The following is a 15,664-nucleotide window of genomic DNA, read 5'->3' on the forward strand; positions in this document are numbered from 1 at the left end:
ACTAATCAAGGAAATAAGCTAGGTACTACTGATTCTTTGTGGTTGTCTCTTGCCTCCCATTCCTGGATTCCTTGGAAAGAATAGAGTCCAGTCTTATCTGGAGACATAGATTGGGGGTGACATCTAAGAAAGCTTGGGTCCTCCATCTTAATTCTCTATCATTTCATTTTTATTATACCTCTCCCTCAAGAAACCTCTGTAGAAATCTTCTATGTGGGTATCAAATAAATCCATATCCCTGAGGAGCTTAAATTCCAGGCATGAGACTTGTTGGAACTGCTTCTGGTGGGAGTATATGCAGGGGTCAGAAGAGAAACCTTATGGACTTGGGTTTAATTGGCCCAGAAATGGATCCATGGCAACTTCCAGGAGGAGACAGTCATACTGAGTAAACAGTAGCCATGGAAGCAATTGCTTATTTCAAATTTTATTCAGATTGGCTTGCTTTTTATAGATGGTAATGTTTGGAATTCATTTTTTTTGCCTTAAAGACATCCATAGAAGCTGTTTTGGGGCACAGTTACTTGGAGATGATCTTTAACTTTTAGTACCCCTCTCCCAACCTTTTCTCTCTGGACTAAGCACTTCACACTGGCTCCTTTAGTTACTCTTAGGGCTAGCGACCATGCTCTTGATTTGTCCAGTTACTATATCAATTAGGATGCTTCATACTAAGGTAGGACAAAACCCACTAAAACTGGTACAAACCATAAGAGAGGTGCATTGGCTTACATAACTGGAAGGATCAGAAGTAGGAGTGGACTGATAATTGATTACACTCTAGTTCAAAAATTTTATCAAACACCTAATTTCTTTTTCTCTCTCCTTTCTGCTTCCCACATGACAGTAAAATGTTTGTAGCATTTCTTGTCTTCAATCTGCCTTGCATCTTCTTGTATCATTGGTTTAAACTGAATCACCTGACAATTCATGATCAAATCCTGTGGCCAAGTAATGTCATGCTTAGACCTGAGTTGCCTGAACCAATCACTATGGAATGAGGGGCAGGGGCAGTATTATACCCCATTCATAGAGCTGAGAGTAGGGAGTAGTCAGTCCTTCCTGATCCCTCACCAAACCACACAATTAATTCACAGTGGAGGAGGGAAATACAGAGATTGGGAAACAATCACTATAACCATGAAAATCCCCATCCTCCCAAAGGCCTGCCCCCTGAGAATTGTGTGTAGTAATAATTTTGCTCTTGAAATGTCTATAGGCCCCTGATGATTTGCTGAAATGGTCTTGTCTTTGGTCTATTAGAGATAAATTGTTCAATGGTGAGATCCTTTGTTACTTTAGTAATTCAGCCCCCTAAAATCAGCTCATGATGCACCTTTCTGATATTTAATTATGCTCTTAAGAAAGTCATATTATATTGAGTGTCCAGGGTGAGAAACTAATATAGAAATAATTCCTTTCTTAGGGGTAGAGGCAAATAGGCTTCCATATTTTTTTCAGATAAGGATTTAGTGATTACTCTGTACATCCTCTTTAGGGTGAACAGAGGTCTAGGTTGTTACTTCATAGGCTATGAAACTGAGGAATCAGAGAGGTTTAGTGAACAGCACAATGTCACACAGGGCTTTATCCACCAGGCTAGAATCTTCTTCATGCTGTGAGAGAATTGAATCATAACAAATATATTCCACTGGGATGGGTTCATCTTAGTGAGGAGTAATTATCCCCTGGTGGGCTCTGAATGGACTTGAAAACTGCAGATGTGAATCACATGGCTTTCCACTTCTCAGAAAGTGACATTCTTATAAGCAGCAAAGTCTCTGATGGGAAGTGTTAATATATTTCAAATTATTTCAGGTTATCTCCCAAAGATAATATTGTTGACATTTTTATTTATGTAAACTATTTTACTTCTCCAGGAAGGTTAGAAACTGTCACTGTGAAACAGCACAGGTAAGTCAGGGAGAAATTTACCCCCAACCTAAAACCGGCCCTGCCTTACAGCCCTACTTGGGGTGAGGTTGCATGTTTGAGAAAATCTGAGAATTTTATTGAGAAAGTCTGAGTGCTAATTGGTTGAGGAACTATGCTTTATACTCAACTGAAAAAGTTTGTAGTTTTGGAGTACTTATGAAAATTAGAAACTGACTCTAGATTCTGAAATTTATATGACTGTATGTCAAGAACTGAGTCAACATCATGCCATATCATATGAAGTCAAATAGACCCCCCCCTTTGAGGTATGTGTATGTTTAGGGGGTAGTGGTGGTGATCAGATTGAGATGGGTGAAGCACATGCATTAGAGTAAATAAGTGCTCCAATTATTCACTGTTTCCTGCATATATACCTTTATCATGACTTCATTGTGGGAAGCTTATTTCTCTGCCTTTTAACTTTGGGCTCGGCCATGTGACTTGCTTAGGCCAATGACATGTGGGTAGAAGTGATAGAGCATCAATTTCAGCCTATGTCTTAAGAAACCACATGTATTTCTGCTTGCCATTTTTACCTCTGTCGGTTCCATGAGAAGAATATGTATCAGCTAGTTTTCTGGTACAAGAAGGATGAAAGATATGTAGAGTAGAACTGCCCTAGTTCACTCACAGGCCTGAAATGAGAAGCAGTCATCTCACCTATTACAGTCTGTAGCAGAGCTGCCCAGTTGAGCCCAGTCTAGATCAGCTGAACTACAGCCAACTTGCAGATGGGTGATAAATGATAAATGATTATTATTTTAAGCCACTAAGATTTTGAGCTAACTAATACAGCGGGCATTTGGCAATGGTATGTTTCTATGGGTGAACTAAGGCTAGGGTGACTGTGCATCCTGGTTTGCCCAGGACAATTCAGTTTATACCCATTGTTCCAAAACAATTATTACTAGTGTCCCTTTTCACTCTCAAAAGCATCCCAGTTTGTATGATAAACTGTATGTTCCATCTGGCTGAGGCAATGCATAGCTTATGGGATTGCTTTAAGGGCCAGATGAAAAGACTTGCAATCTGCTTGTTTGTCTTCTACTTCTTAATTTCTGTTTCCTAATCTGTTAAGTGGGAATTTGACTCTAACCATCATGAGGAATAAGGTTGTTTTTTTAAAAATATATTTTATTGATTTTTTACAGAGAGGAAGGGAGAAGGATAGAGAGTTAGAAACATTGATGAGAGAGAAGCATCGATCAGCCGCCTCCTGCACACCCCCTACTGGGGATGTGCCTGCAACCAAGGTACATGCCCTTGACCGGAATCAAGCCCAGGACTCTTCAGTCCGCAGCCCAACGCTCTATCCACTGAGCCAAACCAGCCAGGGCATGAGGAATAAGGGTTTTTTTTTAACACTCCTTTAGAAATAGGAAGTTCTGGGTTTCCTACTTTAAAAGGTGATTCAGAGTATTTAAGGGAATGAAAAGAAAACTGGAAACAGATTAATCTTAGTATACTTAACTGTAGCTAATTCTGAAAGAGAAATTTGGGGGTTTCTAAAGTTTAGTATGTTCTAATATGTGTGCTGTAAGCATATTCTGTCAAATCTTTGTGACATCACTTCTATGGACACAATATTTTGAGGGGAAAAAACATATCAACCATTCCACATTTTTCTGGGTGATTACCCACACAACCAGATCAGTGGTTTTCTCCTTTGAAAATAAGGTATCTCCTAGTTTAGGAAAATCCAGTATGTGGAAATACAAATTTGGAATTTTGTAGTTTACTAAAGGATTTACCAAAGATTTCCTTTAAATCGTGAACTGCTCTTGTGCAGTGATATCATTTGAATGTGGTTTGCCCCACCCGTAGGAAAAGTGGCAATGTCTGGAAACATTTTTTAATTGTTACATCTGTGCAGGGGGTGGGATGGGGTTGCTACTGGCATTTAGTGGGTAGAGGTCAGGGATGCTGCTAAACCTCCTACAGTGCACAGGACAGCTCATGGTAACAAAGGATTAACCAATCCCAAAGGTCAATAGTGCCACTGTATACTCAGAATAGGAGTTTTTAAAAAACTAAATGGTTTACACGTAACTTTTCAGAAACATGAATATTGGAACATGTATCTGAAGAGTTGGAGTCTAATTGCAAGTCTGTCCAAATTATACTTTCTCAGCTTCAATGTTTTTAGATCTTTGAATTGGGGATACATCTTATCTACCTTACCATGTAAGGAGATGAGAGAGAGAGAGAGAGAGAGAGAGAGAGAGAGAGAGAGAGGTATCCACTCAATATCATGGCATTCAGGTTGGTAAAGTTGATTAGCCCAATTAATAAAAATGAAGAAATGTGAACTCTCTTAGACTATTTCTACTGATTTTACTTTTCTAGACATTCTATGGCAGTAGTTCCCCGGTGAAGAAACTAATGCAGGACAGAATGTCTGTCACTTCCCCAAGTCTGACACAGAAACCAAGGCTTTCTGACTTCCTTTGTTGTCTCTTTTGTCTTAATTCACTGCAAGGTACCTATGGTGCCTGTTACTAGTCAGCAATGCTCCAAGCAATATTATTGTTATAATAACTTTTTTAGTTCACAGAAAATATTAAAGGAGAAGAAGCAGTAGGAAATACCTCTATAGTGATCCTCAGAGCTCAGGTTAGTCAGAAAGCTGGTGTCTACTGAGCCACCATCACTTAGTTGGACTCGAGGGTGAAGAGTGAGATTAATTTTGCTAAGTAGCAGCAGGAAGGAGGGAGATTAAGAACAAGGCTTATTCAGTGTTTAGAAAATCTTTGGTGCAGACATGACTGGCTATATAATTTTAGGGGTCCAATGCAAAATGAAAATTCTGGACCCTTTGTTCAAACATTAAGAATTTCAGGACAGAGATAGCAGAGCATTAAAGCAAGCACAGGAACCTTCTACCATGAGGCCCTGTGTGAGCGCACAGGTCATACTAATGAAGTCGGCCCTGAGGGTAGTTCCTGCTCTAAAGGAGACTGGGCAGTACGGAGAGCATCCTTTCTCAGTTCTCTGGGCTCTTGACTTCAGACCCCAGTGAGAAAGCTCATCGACTAAGGGCCCTACAGGTCCAAAGAAAATGAAGGGGCTTCCTCAAGGTAGGTTTGCAAAGAGTTTCTCACAGCCTCTCCTGCCCTCCTTCCAGGGTAGCTCCAGTCCCAAGAGAATTACTGTTACAAAGGAAGAGAAAAATTACTTAAAATCACTGTATCTTGGCAGGAGGCCAGTCAAAGAGTGGTCTTACAATCTTACCTACCCTGCTATCTAAACTCAAATTGAGTTCCCTAGGGGGAAGATCATTCTATATCCAGAGGTATCATACTAGGGGAAGCCCTTGTGAGGCAATGCCTTTAAATTAAAAACAAAGCAAAAACAAACAAATGTTTCCTCCCTCTTAAAGGTCTGGTTAATAGTTTAGAATATTGCCACATTTTGCTAATACAGGGAAAGCAGTAACTCTTCCTCAATTCTGAATCACCTTTACTCAAATTTCTGATATATAAAGGCTAACTGGGTATTTTTTCCTGGCGGTGATGATGCTGACAATAACAATAATGAAGATAATGATCATGATGACGACAATGATGATGATGATGATGATGACTAACATATATTTCTTACCACATGCCAGGTATTCTGCTAAGTGATATAAGTGTATTATCTCATTAAATTCTTACAGCATCTCTTTGAGATAAGTGCTATTATTTCCCCCATATTTAATACAAACCAAAATTAGAAGCATTCATATAAATTTTAAAGAAAAGAGACCCTGAAAAATATATATTAAACAAGGGATGGTAAATAAAAAGTAATTGCATAGTTCCCATTATTAACAAGTTAGAATGTGAAGTGTCACTGCTTTCTCTTTTTATTCAGGATGATTCCTTAATTGTATATTTTTATAAACATGAACTTATTTTAAAATATTTTTCATAATGCTTAGTACCTTTATTGAGAGCTAAAGGCTCTCAATAAAAATGTGCTGAATTAATAAATGAAAGCTTTCATGGGCTCATTCAAGATCTCAACCTTCTTAAGAAGTTTCGTGAAAATATCCTGCCCTAGCCAGTTTGACTCAGTGGATAGAGCATCAGCCTGCATACTGAAGGGTCCTGGGGTCAGTTCTGGTCAAGAGCACATGCCCAGGTTGTGGGCTCAATCCCCAGTAGGGGGCTTGCAGGGGGAAGCCTATCAATGATTCTCTCTTACCATTGATGTTTCTATCTCTCTCTCCCTCTCTCTTCCTCTCTGAAATCAAGAAAATATATTTAAAAAAAAAACCCAAAAAACAAAACATCCTCAGTTCTTTAATCATGAATTCTGCCACAAGGGTTTTGAGAAACAAAATTTTGTGGTTAGAAAAGTACAGTGTACCTTTATTTCAGGTAAATCATACCTACAATATCAGAATCAATATGCCCATCTGATATGTTTATAAACTAAGGCATCATTACCACCATCTTGTGGATGTTTCCAATAATTGCAGACAAATTACCCAAGCAGAAAGCCAGTGTCTTGACTATTGAACCTTACACTTCTCCTTCAGTACATTCTTTGACTGTTGTTTTAGATTTATGGCTAATAAATTCCAGCAATAAATTCCTGTGTCATTCATTGTAGGTTCCTTCAAATTCTTTTTTGGGGTCAGGAACAGTGTGATAAATAAGTACATGAATGAATGGAATGCTAACATTTCCAAAGTAGTTAATTTTTATAAATTATAAACACTTTATTAGTCTTCTAATGAGAGTGAAACTTCAGGGAATCAACTTCTTTTGTATTGGTATACACTGTAACTATATATTTTAACTCTAACTTGATAGTTTACTAATTTTATTTAAGATTTTGAGCTCTGTGAGGGCAGGGATTTGGGTGTATGGTGTCTAGTTTGTTTATTGCTGTACTCCCAGCACCCAGAGCAATGCCTCAATGTAATTGATGCTAAATATTGTTTACCAAATGAATGAATGCATGAATGACACAAACAAGATGCAATGGTGATCTGTTTAACATTATGCTTCATGAGTTAGGAGGAATATAAGGGAGAAAAGATATTTTATTTTATGGTTAGACTAAAAATAGAGACCAATTGTCCTTTTGTCTGTCTGGTTACATTTGGCAAACTTTCAGAGAGCTTTGGGCATATATTTTGCTTAGGACAAGGCCTCATGAGGTGCAGAGCATAGTGAAGGGTGGATCTGATGGGAGACAATGAGAATAACTTCTCTTCTTGCCTTCTCGTGGTCAAAACTTGTCTATTCTTTCTATCTTATTTTCAGGATTCTGTTAGATAAGTGGTTGGTATATTCCAAAAGGTACTTGGCAGAAAGTTATCCTTATGTTACCATTAAGGAATGGATGTCAGTTGAGAATAATTGAAGGTCTGAGTTAGTATAACATTTCCTGTTTCTTCAGAACATGGAAATTGGCTGACTCTGTCTGTAGCTGGCCACAGAATGATAAGAAGCTGGGTGGCAAATGCCAATAAAGTGGAAATGGACTTCAGCAATTTGCTGCTATACCTTATAATATGGGCAAATATTGCTTTATGCATTGGGCATGCATCTAAAAATTTGTGTGGAAATGAATTTAGATAAATTGAATCCTATTTTAAATCCAGGACAAGTGCTTGCCATTTAAAGGAACCCTGAAGCAAATCATTTTTTTAGTGAAAACTATTAGCTTTTTTGTAATTTATGTGTTTTCTTATGTACTAAAAACACACAGTCCCTTATAATTCAGAGGGCAGACTTCTTTGGATAAAAAGATGTACTTTGGGGCTATTTGTGTTTTAGAACTTCTGTTACCGAAGCTTAAATCAGGAAATATCTGGCTTCCTCTAAATCCCAATATTCTAATCTGGTATCCTTTCATAGTATACTTCTGAAGCAGAGTCAAATTTTGCCAGATTATCCAAGACAAAGTCAAAGTGTTAATGAAGCATGTATAGTATTGTCCTCCCCTGCCTCAATTACCACCATTCACTTCTTCACTGAAGCCTTTGGATATATAACATAAGCTACAAATTTTATGTCAGTGGGAACGGAATTATAATATGAGCTACTTATTATTTATCAAATACTTGCTATGTTCCAAGTGCTAAGTGATTTGATACATTAGATCATCTAATCCTCATAGCCCCTTATGAGTTAGATACTATTATTATTTCAAATTTATAGCTGAAGAAATTATACCCACAGTGAGATTAAGTGACTTGCCCAGGGACACACAGCTCAAAATTGTGGAGGTGAAATTAAATCCAGGAAGCCCCTATGACAACCTGCTTCCACATTATACTGTGCGTGTTCTGAGATCCCAACAAATTTGTGTCTTTTCAAAGTCACAGAGAGCTGATAGCTGCCTCTATGTCATCATACTCAGTGGCCACTCAACCTACATTGTAGACTGACTGGGCCAAACAAAGACTTGGGAGAGACTTTTGTTTTTATACATTTTCCTCTCCACCTTAGGTAAATCAGATTTATTTTTTTTCAGGGGATAAAAGAAGTACTGTTTATATGTCCCAGAAAATAGTTATTTATTAAATGTTGACTACATACCCTGAAGGGGTTATCTTTAATGTCTGAGAGGGGATAAGGCAATGTGTATGGTGGTATACTTGTCTTCTTTCATCAGAACCATGGTGATGGTTTTGAGCAATGACCACTCTCCCTGAGTTCAAAATTCTCCATCTGCAACTAGTATTAGAGTAATATGACTTCCTTGGGTCGCACCATCGTCATCGGTATAGCCCACAAAACTATTGTGAGGATCAAATGAGATAATTAAAATACACAGAATGATGTCTGGCATGTAATAAATGCTCAGTAATGTTAGCTATTATTGTTATTAGCTCCAGGCCCATCAGCATAGTTTAGCACAATTTCCTCTGAGCTTGTTTTGGTTCTGAGGGACTCTGAAAGAGTCCATTTTGCTAAGTTGAAAAAGCAGGAAAAGCTTGTACATTTGCAGAATCTGTCAGCATTTGAGTTTGTTTAGTCCTGGCAAGAAATGGCCTCCTGCTTTGAAAACAAAGAAAACATGTATTTTTTAAAGTGAAGAAACACCTTTTTAAAAGCACTCAGAAGACTTATTAGACAGAAAACAGCTTTTGCAGAGCAATACTGTGGTGATTGAGAGGAAAACATTGTCAAGTGCATGAATCAGATTGTCTTTAATGGAAAAGCAAAATTGAGCATGGCAGAGCCAGCAGGGATGGTAGGGGGAGAGGGAAAGGGCAGGGGGAATGCAAAAAAGGTTTGCCAAAAAGCCATGAAGATTGGATTGTGGCAGTCCAGAAACCTCTTGCCAAATGAAAGCTGCAGTTGCTCTCACCCACTGCCGCTCTGCAGTAATGAATGCATTCTTGATTAGCTTTGCTGATTACCTGCTCTCTATGCACACAGCAGAAGACAGAATAGCAGAGTCTGGGGCTCTTGCTGAAGAGTTTAGAGGCAAGGGAGGGGGACAGTGGGAGGGCTTTGATTATCTTTTTTATTTTTCTTTCCTCACCTGCTTCTCAGTGTACATTGACATAATTCTGGCTTTTTCTGGGAGCAGCCAAGAGGCCGGAACCTAGGTTTTTTCCACACATCGGTGCTGTAGCAGGGTAATAAAACTAGTGCCAGAGGGGCAAGGAGCTACATCGAAGCCCCATCCACTCTTTTCTGAGTTCTTTGTAGCATTTAACTCATCCCCTCAACCACAGGAGATGAATGCCTTTGCATATATTGAAAAAGGAATTATGTCTTTGATTTCCTAGATACATTACAAGTATTTACTGAGAGATGAGAATTAGGTGGGGAAATAGGTTTTAGGCTCAGAAGGCAATGTATCTAAACATTTAATGCAATTTGAATGGGAACACAAACTTTGGGAAGGAAAACACAAGTTACAATTTTGGAAAAATGTCCTCTCTGGTGCTGTAAGATGACAACTGAAATTCAATGTTTATAATCAAATAATTCTTTTTTCCACATAAGATGAGGAGGGTTTTTTCATACTGTGTTTTCTTTGTGCATGGGCTATTACTATTACTGTTATTATTTAGGTCATTGTACTTGCTGTTCTGGACTTGGCATTGCATGAGGACCAAGCTGTTTTTAACAAGTTTAGGGCTAAGTAGATGGCCAGATCCATCTATGAATGCCAGCCCAGCCCAGGACTGAGTGATCCTATCTAAAATAAATATTATTTCCTCATGGGAATGGAGGGCATGACAACTGTTTGGATTCATAGATCAGGTCCAACCTTTAGGCAGTGAGTGAGCGCTTCTTTTGGGTGTGATTTGAGGAGCTTTTAGTGATTCCACTTCACCCTTTTTGCATTTTTTACCACTGGCCTTATTGTGCTTTCTGAAATTCCCATGTTCACCCTCTCCTTTGGAGAACCTCTGTTAAAATGGAGGAACTGACTGTATTTGGTACATTTCTACATCATGGCACACAGGCAGTTCCATGGAACTGGAGTCAACAAGTTGGGAGACTCTGGCAACTTCAAGCCTTGAGCCCTGAAGGCCATTGGTAACTCAGTACATCTCTCATCTATCCACATGATACCATCACCAGTCTTTCATAAGGGCAACCATATCATTTATTGTCCAACCTAGACACTTTCGAGAGTGGAAGGGGACACTATTAATAATTAAGCCAGGACATTAGGCAAACTGTATAAGCTAGGAAATTTGGTTACTCTAGTCAATCACACGTTAACCCAGGTTAGTTTTCCAGACTAGCCCTACTGATATCAGACCTCTGAAATGTGTACTTTTCTAGTTTATTTCCTCCATTAGTCCTTTTCTTTATCTCCCTTTCTATTTATACAGCTGCTATCACCTACTATCATCATGTTTTTCTTTGGCTTCCATTTTACTGATGAAGAGACAGATATGAGACTGAAGGATGTTTTTCCCCCCTCAGGTTTTCATCAGAAGTTGCAATCAGGTAGCACCACAGTCATTTGGGACACAGGGACAAATCAGTGCTTTTTGGACCTTTGCTAGCTTTTTCTTTTGGCATTTTCTTCAGCTCCTTTACCATTTATCTTTTTGTCTGGCTTTTCAGTGCCCACATTCCCTGCCATGTCCAGAATTTTCTTTCTTTCTCACATCTACTAGAGCTTAACTGTTCTCTACAGTATTCCATTCCCTTAGGACTTTTCCCTATGTTAAAAAATGAATGCTGAAAAATTAATGTATTAGCCTGTCTAGGTATGATATTCATATTTAAATAGGAGGCTTGTGGAGACATAACTGTGTTGGTCCAATGAAACAGTGATAATAGGAATTCAGGAACCTTGGAAAACTGGGTTTCCCAAGTTTGTTTGTTTTGTTTTGTTTGTTTGTTTGTTTGTTTAGAATATACAGTGTCTCAGTATGACCTGACTCATACCACATAAGGCCTGTCGTGATCAGGGCTTTCAAAGCTGGACAAGCTATCAAGCTATAATGCCTCTGGACACTACTGCTGCAATCATCTAGATGACACACTCTGTGGAATTGTGCCATCATCTTAGATTTACTGGAAGTAGTAAAAAGGCAATAAAAGTGCCTCTTAAAACAAAGTTTATCAAAGAGTAAAGAAGTAAAATAATCCAGGTAATGTGCCTGATCTGCTCCAGGCAGGAACATGAACTCACTTTAGTGTGGTAGAGGTTTGGAAATTATCTTTTGTCTTTTCCCTCCTTGGTATGATAAGGCACAGATTGCATGGAGAATAGAAAGAGCTCTTAGACCTAAAATTTCCATCCCTCCATTTTACTATCTTCCCCAACTGCATCTCTTGGAAACTACAGTTTAAAACATCAGTCATTAAGATTCTTTGGGAAATCACTTTCATTGGACAATTATAATTTATTTCTTAGTGATTGTATATATCCTCTACCTTACCAATCACCATCTAACCAGCGGCTCTCAACCTGTGGTTCATGACCATCAGAAAACATATATAGCATATCAGATATTTACATTACGATTCATAACAGTAGCAAAATTACAGTTATGAAGTAGCAACGAAAATAATTTTATGGTTGGGGGTCACCACAACATGATGAACTGTATTAAAGGGTTGTGGCATTAGGAAGGTTGAGAACCACTGAACCAACTAGTTGGTTCTCCCTGTGGATGTGATATTTTTTTATATCTTTAACAAATATTTCTTGAGCATCTAGTATGTGTCAGATACTGTGGTAGACTCTGGTGAACATGGTAGATATAGACTCTGCTCTCATGGAGTTAAGCAAATAAAAAAGCAAACAAGTAACAAATATGGTAACACTCATTTTCATTTGTTCAACAAAGCAAACTAATAGGATGCTGCAATAGAGAATAGAAGATTAATACTAAGTTTTGACAGCCAGTAATGGAAAATCAAACTAAAATTAGATCAAGTAATATGGGGTTTATTATCTCACTAATAAGAAGTCTGGAGGTAGGAAGATTCAGGGTCAATTCAGATTCACAATTTAATTATTATGAAAGACCCAGACACATTCCATCTTTCTATTCTATCCTCCTTAGCACATGGGTAAGGCTTCACATGTAGATACACAGAAGCTAGACAAAGCAGTATTTCATCGTTTCTTATGGCTAAGTAGTATTCCATTGTGTAATTATGCCATATCATTTTTATCCAATCTTCTATCGAAGGACACTTTGGTTGTCTCCATGTCTTGGCCACTGTGCATAATGCCGCAATGAACATAAGAATGCATATATCTTTGTAAATAAATGTTTTCAAGAAAAAATAAAAACATCAATAAATGAAAAACAAACAAAAACACCAAAAAATTTCTTTTGTGTCACATTGGTCAGATCTGGGTCATGTTCTCATTTTTAAAGTAGTCACTGACAAATTGGAAAGATATGATCATGATTGTTTCAAACCAATTATGATCCATCATTTAAAACTGGGAAGGGGCCAACCTCCCTGATCACATGACAGCCATATCCTCAAACAAAATTATCATTGTGCTAGGAAATAAAAAAAGTAGATGGAGGTTGTAGCTAGGAAGGCAGTCAATATTTTCTGTCTTAGGTGGGGTGGTCAGAAAAGGCCCATTTGAAGGAATGATATGTTAACTGAGATGTGAATAATGAAATAGATTCAGAAGGTGCAGGAGATAGGGACTTTTAAGCAGAGGGAAGAACCTGTACCAAGGACCCAAAATTGAAAGCGTTTGGCATCGTTGAGGACCTGAAAGATGTATAGTATAATTAAAATGTAATAAGTGAGGGGAGAGTTCCATGAAATGAAGTTGGGGAGCAATATGTGAGCTGGAACAATTACAATAATGTAAGGCCATGGTATAGAGTTAAGATTTATTCTAAGTATAGTAGGAAACCACTGAAGGGTTTTAAATAGGTTTTGAATATGACCTATATTTTAGGACACTCTTGCTGCTACATAGAGAATAAGTTGAAGGGTATGAAAGAGTAGAATTTGAAGACCATTTAGGAGATTTTTTTCAAGGGTCTAGGCAACAAATGGTGGGAGCCTGGAATAAAGTAGCAATGTCGGTGGCGAGAAGTGGATAGATAAATTGTATAGGTAGAACTGACATGACTTATGGCTTATATGTTGAGAGGGAAAAGGAGGGGGAACAAGGACATTTCCTGGGCCTTTGGACTGAGAAACTGGGTAGAGGATGATATCATCCTCCTACTCTTTCACCTGCATCACTACCATCTCCTCCATTTTGTCCTCCTCTCTCTTTTAACTGAGATGAGAAAGTCTGGGCAAATAATAGGCTTTGGCAAATGTGTGATTGTTGATCCAATAGTTTTGTTAAGTTTGAGATGTTTGAGAGATATCCAAATAGAATGGTCAAGTAGGTAATTGCATAGAAGACTCTGGCTCAGAGGAAAAGTTTGGGCCAGAGATACACATTTAGAAGTCAGCATTGTATAAATGACCTTCAAAGCCAGAAGGTTGGATGAACTCACTTCGGGAAAACAGGTAGGAAGAGAAGATAAGAAGATAGTACCAAGTCCTAAATAATGTGAACATTGAAACATTGAGAAGTTGAAGAGGAGTCTGCAAAGGGAATTGCAAAGTAGAATGCATTGAGGTAAGAGGAAAACCGAGGGAGACTACATGATTTTCCTAGGGTTAAACAGCTCACATTCTTCTCAAGGGCTCAGGAAAATTGTATGGAAGTCTTTGAAGACACAAGGTAGATGAGAAAAGGAAGACATAATTTTATACACATTAAAAACATAGATTTAAATATAATATTAATTATATATATTCATTGTTGAAAATTTAGAAGACATAAAAATACATAAATGAGAATCAACCATAAGTCTATTTGTTATTATTTTCATACTAGAGGCCCAGTGCATGAAATTCATGCACGGGTAGGGTCCCTAGGTCTGGCTGGCAATCAGGGCTGATCTGTGGGACAACCGCCGGGCAAATGGGGGGCCCCTGCTGGCACCTGCCTTGGCTGGCCTGGGGCCTGTGGGCTAGGGGAAGCTCCTGTGTTGAACATCTGCCCCCTGGTGGTCAGTGTGTGTCATAGTGACCTGTCATTCTGCCAGTTGTTCCACCTTTTGGTTGATTTGCATATTAGGCTTTTATTATATAGCAGCGGTTCTCAACCTGTGGCTCACGACCCCTTTGGCGGTCAAACGACCCTTTCAAAGGGGTTGCCTAAGACCATCCTGCATATCAGATATTTACATTATGATTCATAACAGTAGCAACATTACAGTTATGAAGTAGCAACAAAAATAATTTTATGGTTGGGTCACAACATAAGGAACTGCATTTAAAGGGCCAGAAGGTTGAGAACCACTGTTATATAGGCTATAACTATCTAGTCTTCCTTTTCCTCCTCTCACTCCTCCCTCTTTTCAATCACTCACTCACTCACTCACTCACTCACTCTCTCTCTCTCTCAGACACACACACACACACACACACACACACACACACACACAGCCTCAGCAAGGATTGGTTGGCTATGTTGCGATAAAAAAAAAAACCCCACAACCAGAAACGTCTGCAGGGAGCACATGCCACCATAGTGAATTCCCACACCAGGCCTTCTCACAAGCCCACTGGGACCCAGTATCCTAGGATCTGGCTCCAAGACCTCGCAGTGAGTGCAAGCCTGGGGGAACCCTGTGCTCTACCCCCGCCCTGGACCCCAGAACCATGCTTCTAGCCTGACCCAGAGCCACCAGGTGCCCACTCCACCCCGAGCCCCAGGACCTGCTGCCAGGGTGACCCAGAGCAACCCAGAGCATGCCCCACTCTGGACCACAGGGGAGCTCTGACTGTGCAACCCATAGCAACCCATGCTAGCTCCCCCTGGCCCTGGGACAGTCCTTCTGGGGCTTTCTGGAGCAACCCAATGCATACCTCACTCCAGGCAACAGGAGAGCACAGACTAAGTGACCCAGGGCAACCCACCCCCGCTCCACACTGAGGAGGGGAAAACTGGAACAACCCAGCACATGTCTCACTCTGGGCTATAAGAAAGCGAGGATTGGGTGACCCAGAGCAACTCATGCCCACTCTACCCTGAGCTTTAGGGTCTTGCTGCTGGTACAGCCTGGAGTAACCCAGTGTGCACCCCACTTGGGCCACAGGGGAGCTCTGACTGTGCAATGCAGAGCAACCCTCACCTGCTTCTCCCTGGCCCCTGGGACAGTACAGCAAGGGCTGCCTGGAGCAACCCAGCACATGCCTCACTCTGGGCCACCATTCTCATCGGTATAGCCCACAAAACTATTGTGAAGATCAAA

This window comes from Myotis daubentonii, chromosome X, assembly GCF_963259705.1.
Source record: "Myotis daubentonii chromosome X, mMyoDau2.1, whole genome shotgun sequence".
Lineage (NCBI taxonomy): Eukaryota > Metazoa > Chordata > Mammalia > Chiroptera > Vespertilionidae > Myotis > Myotis daubentonii.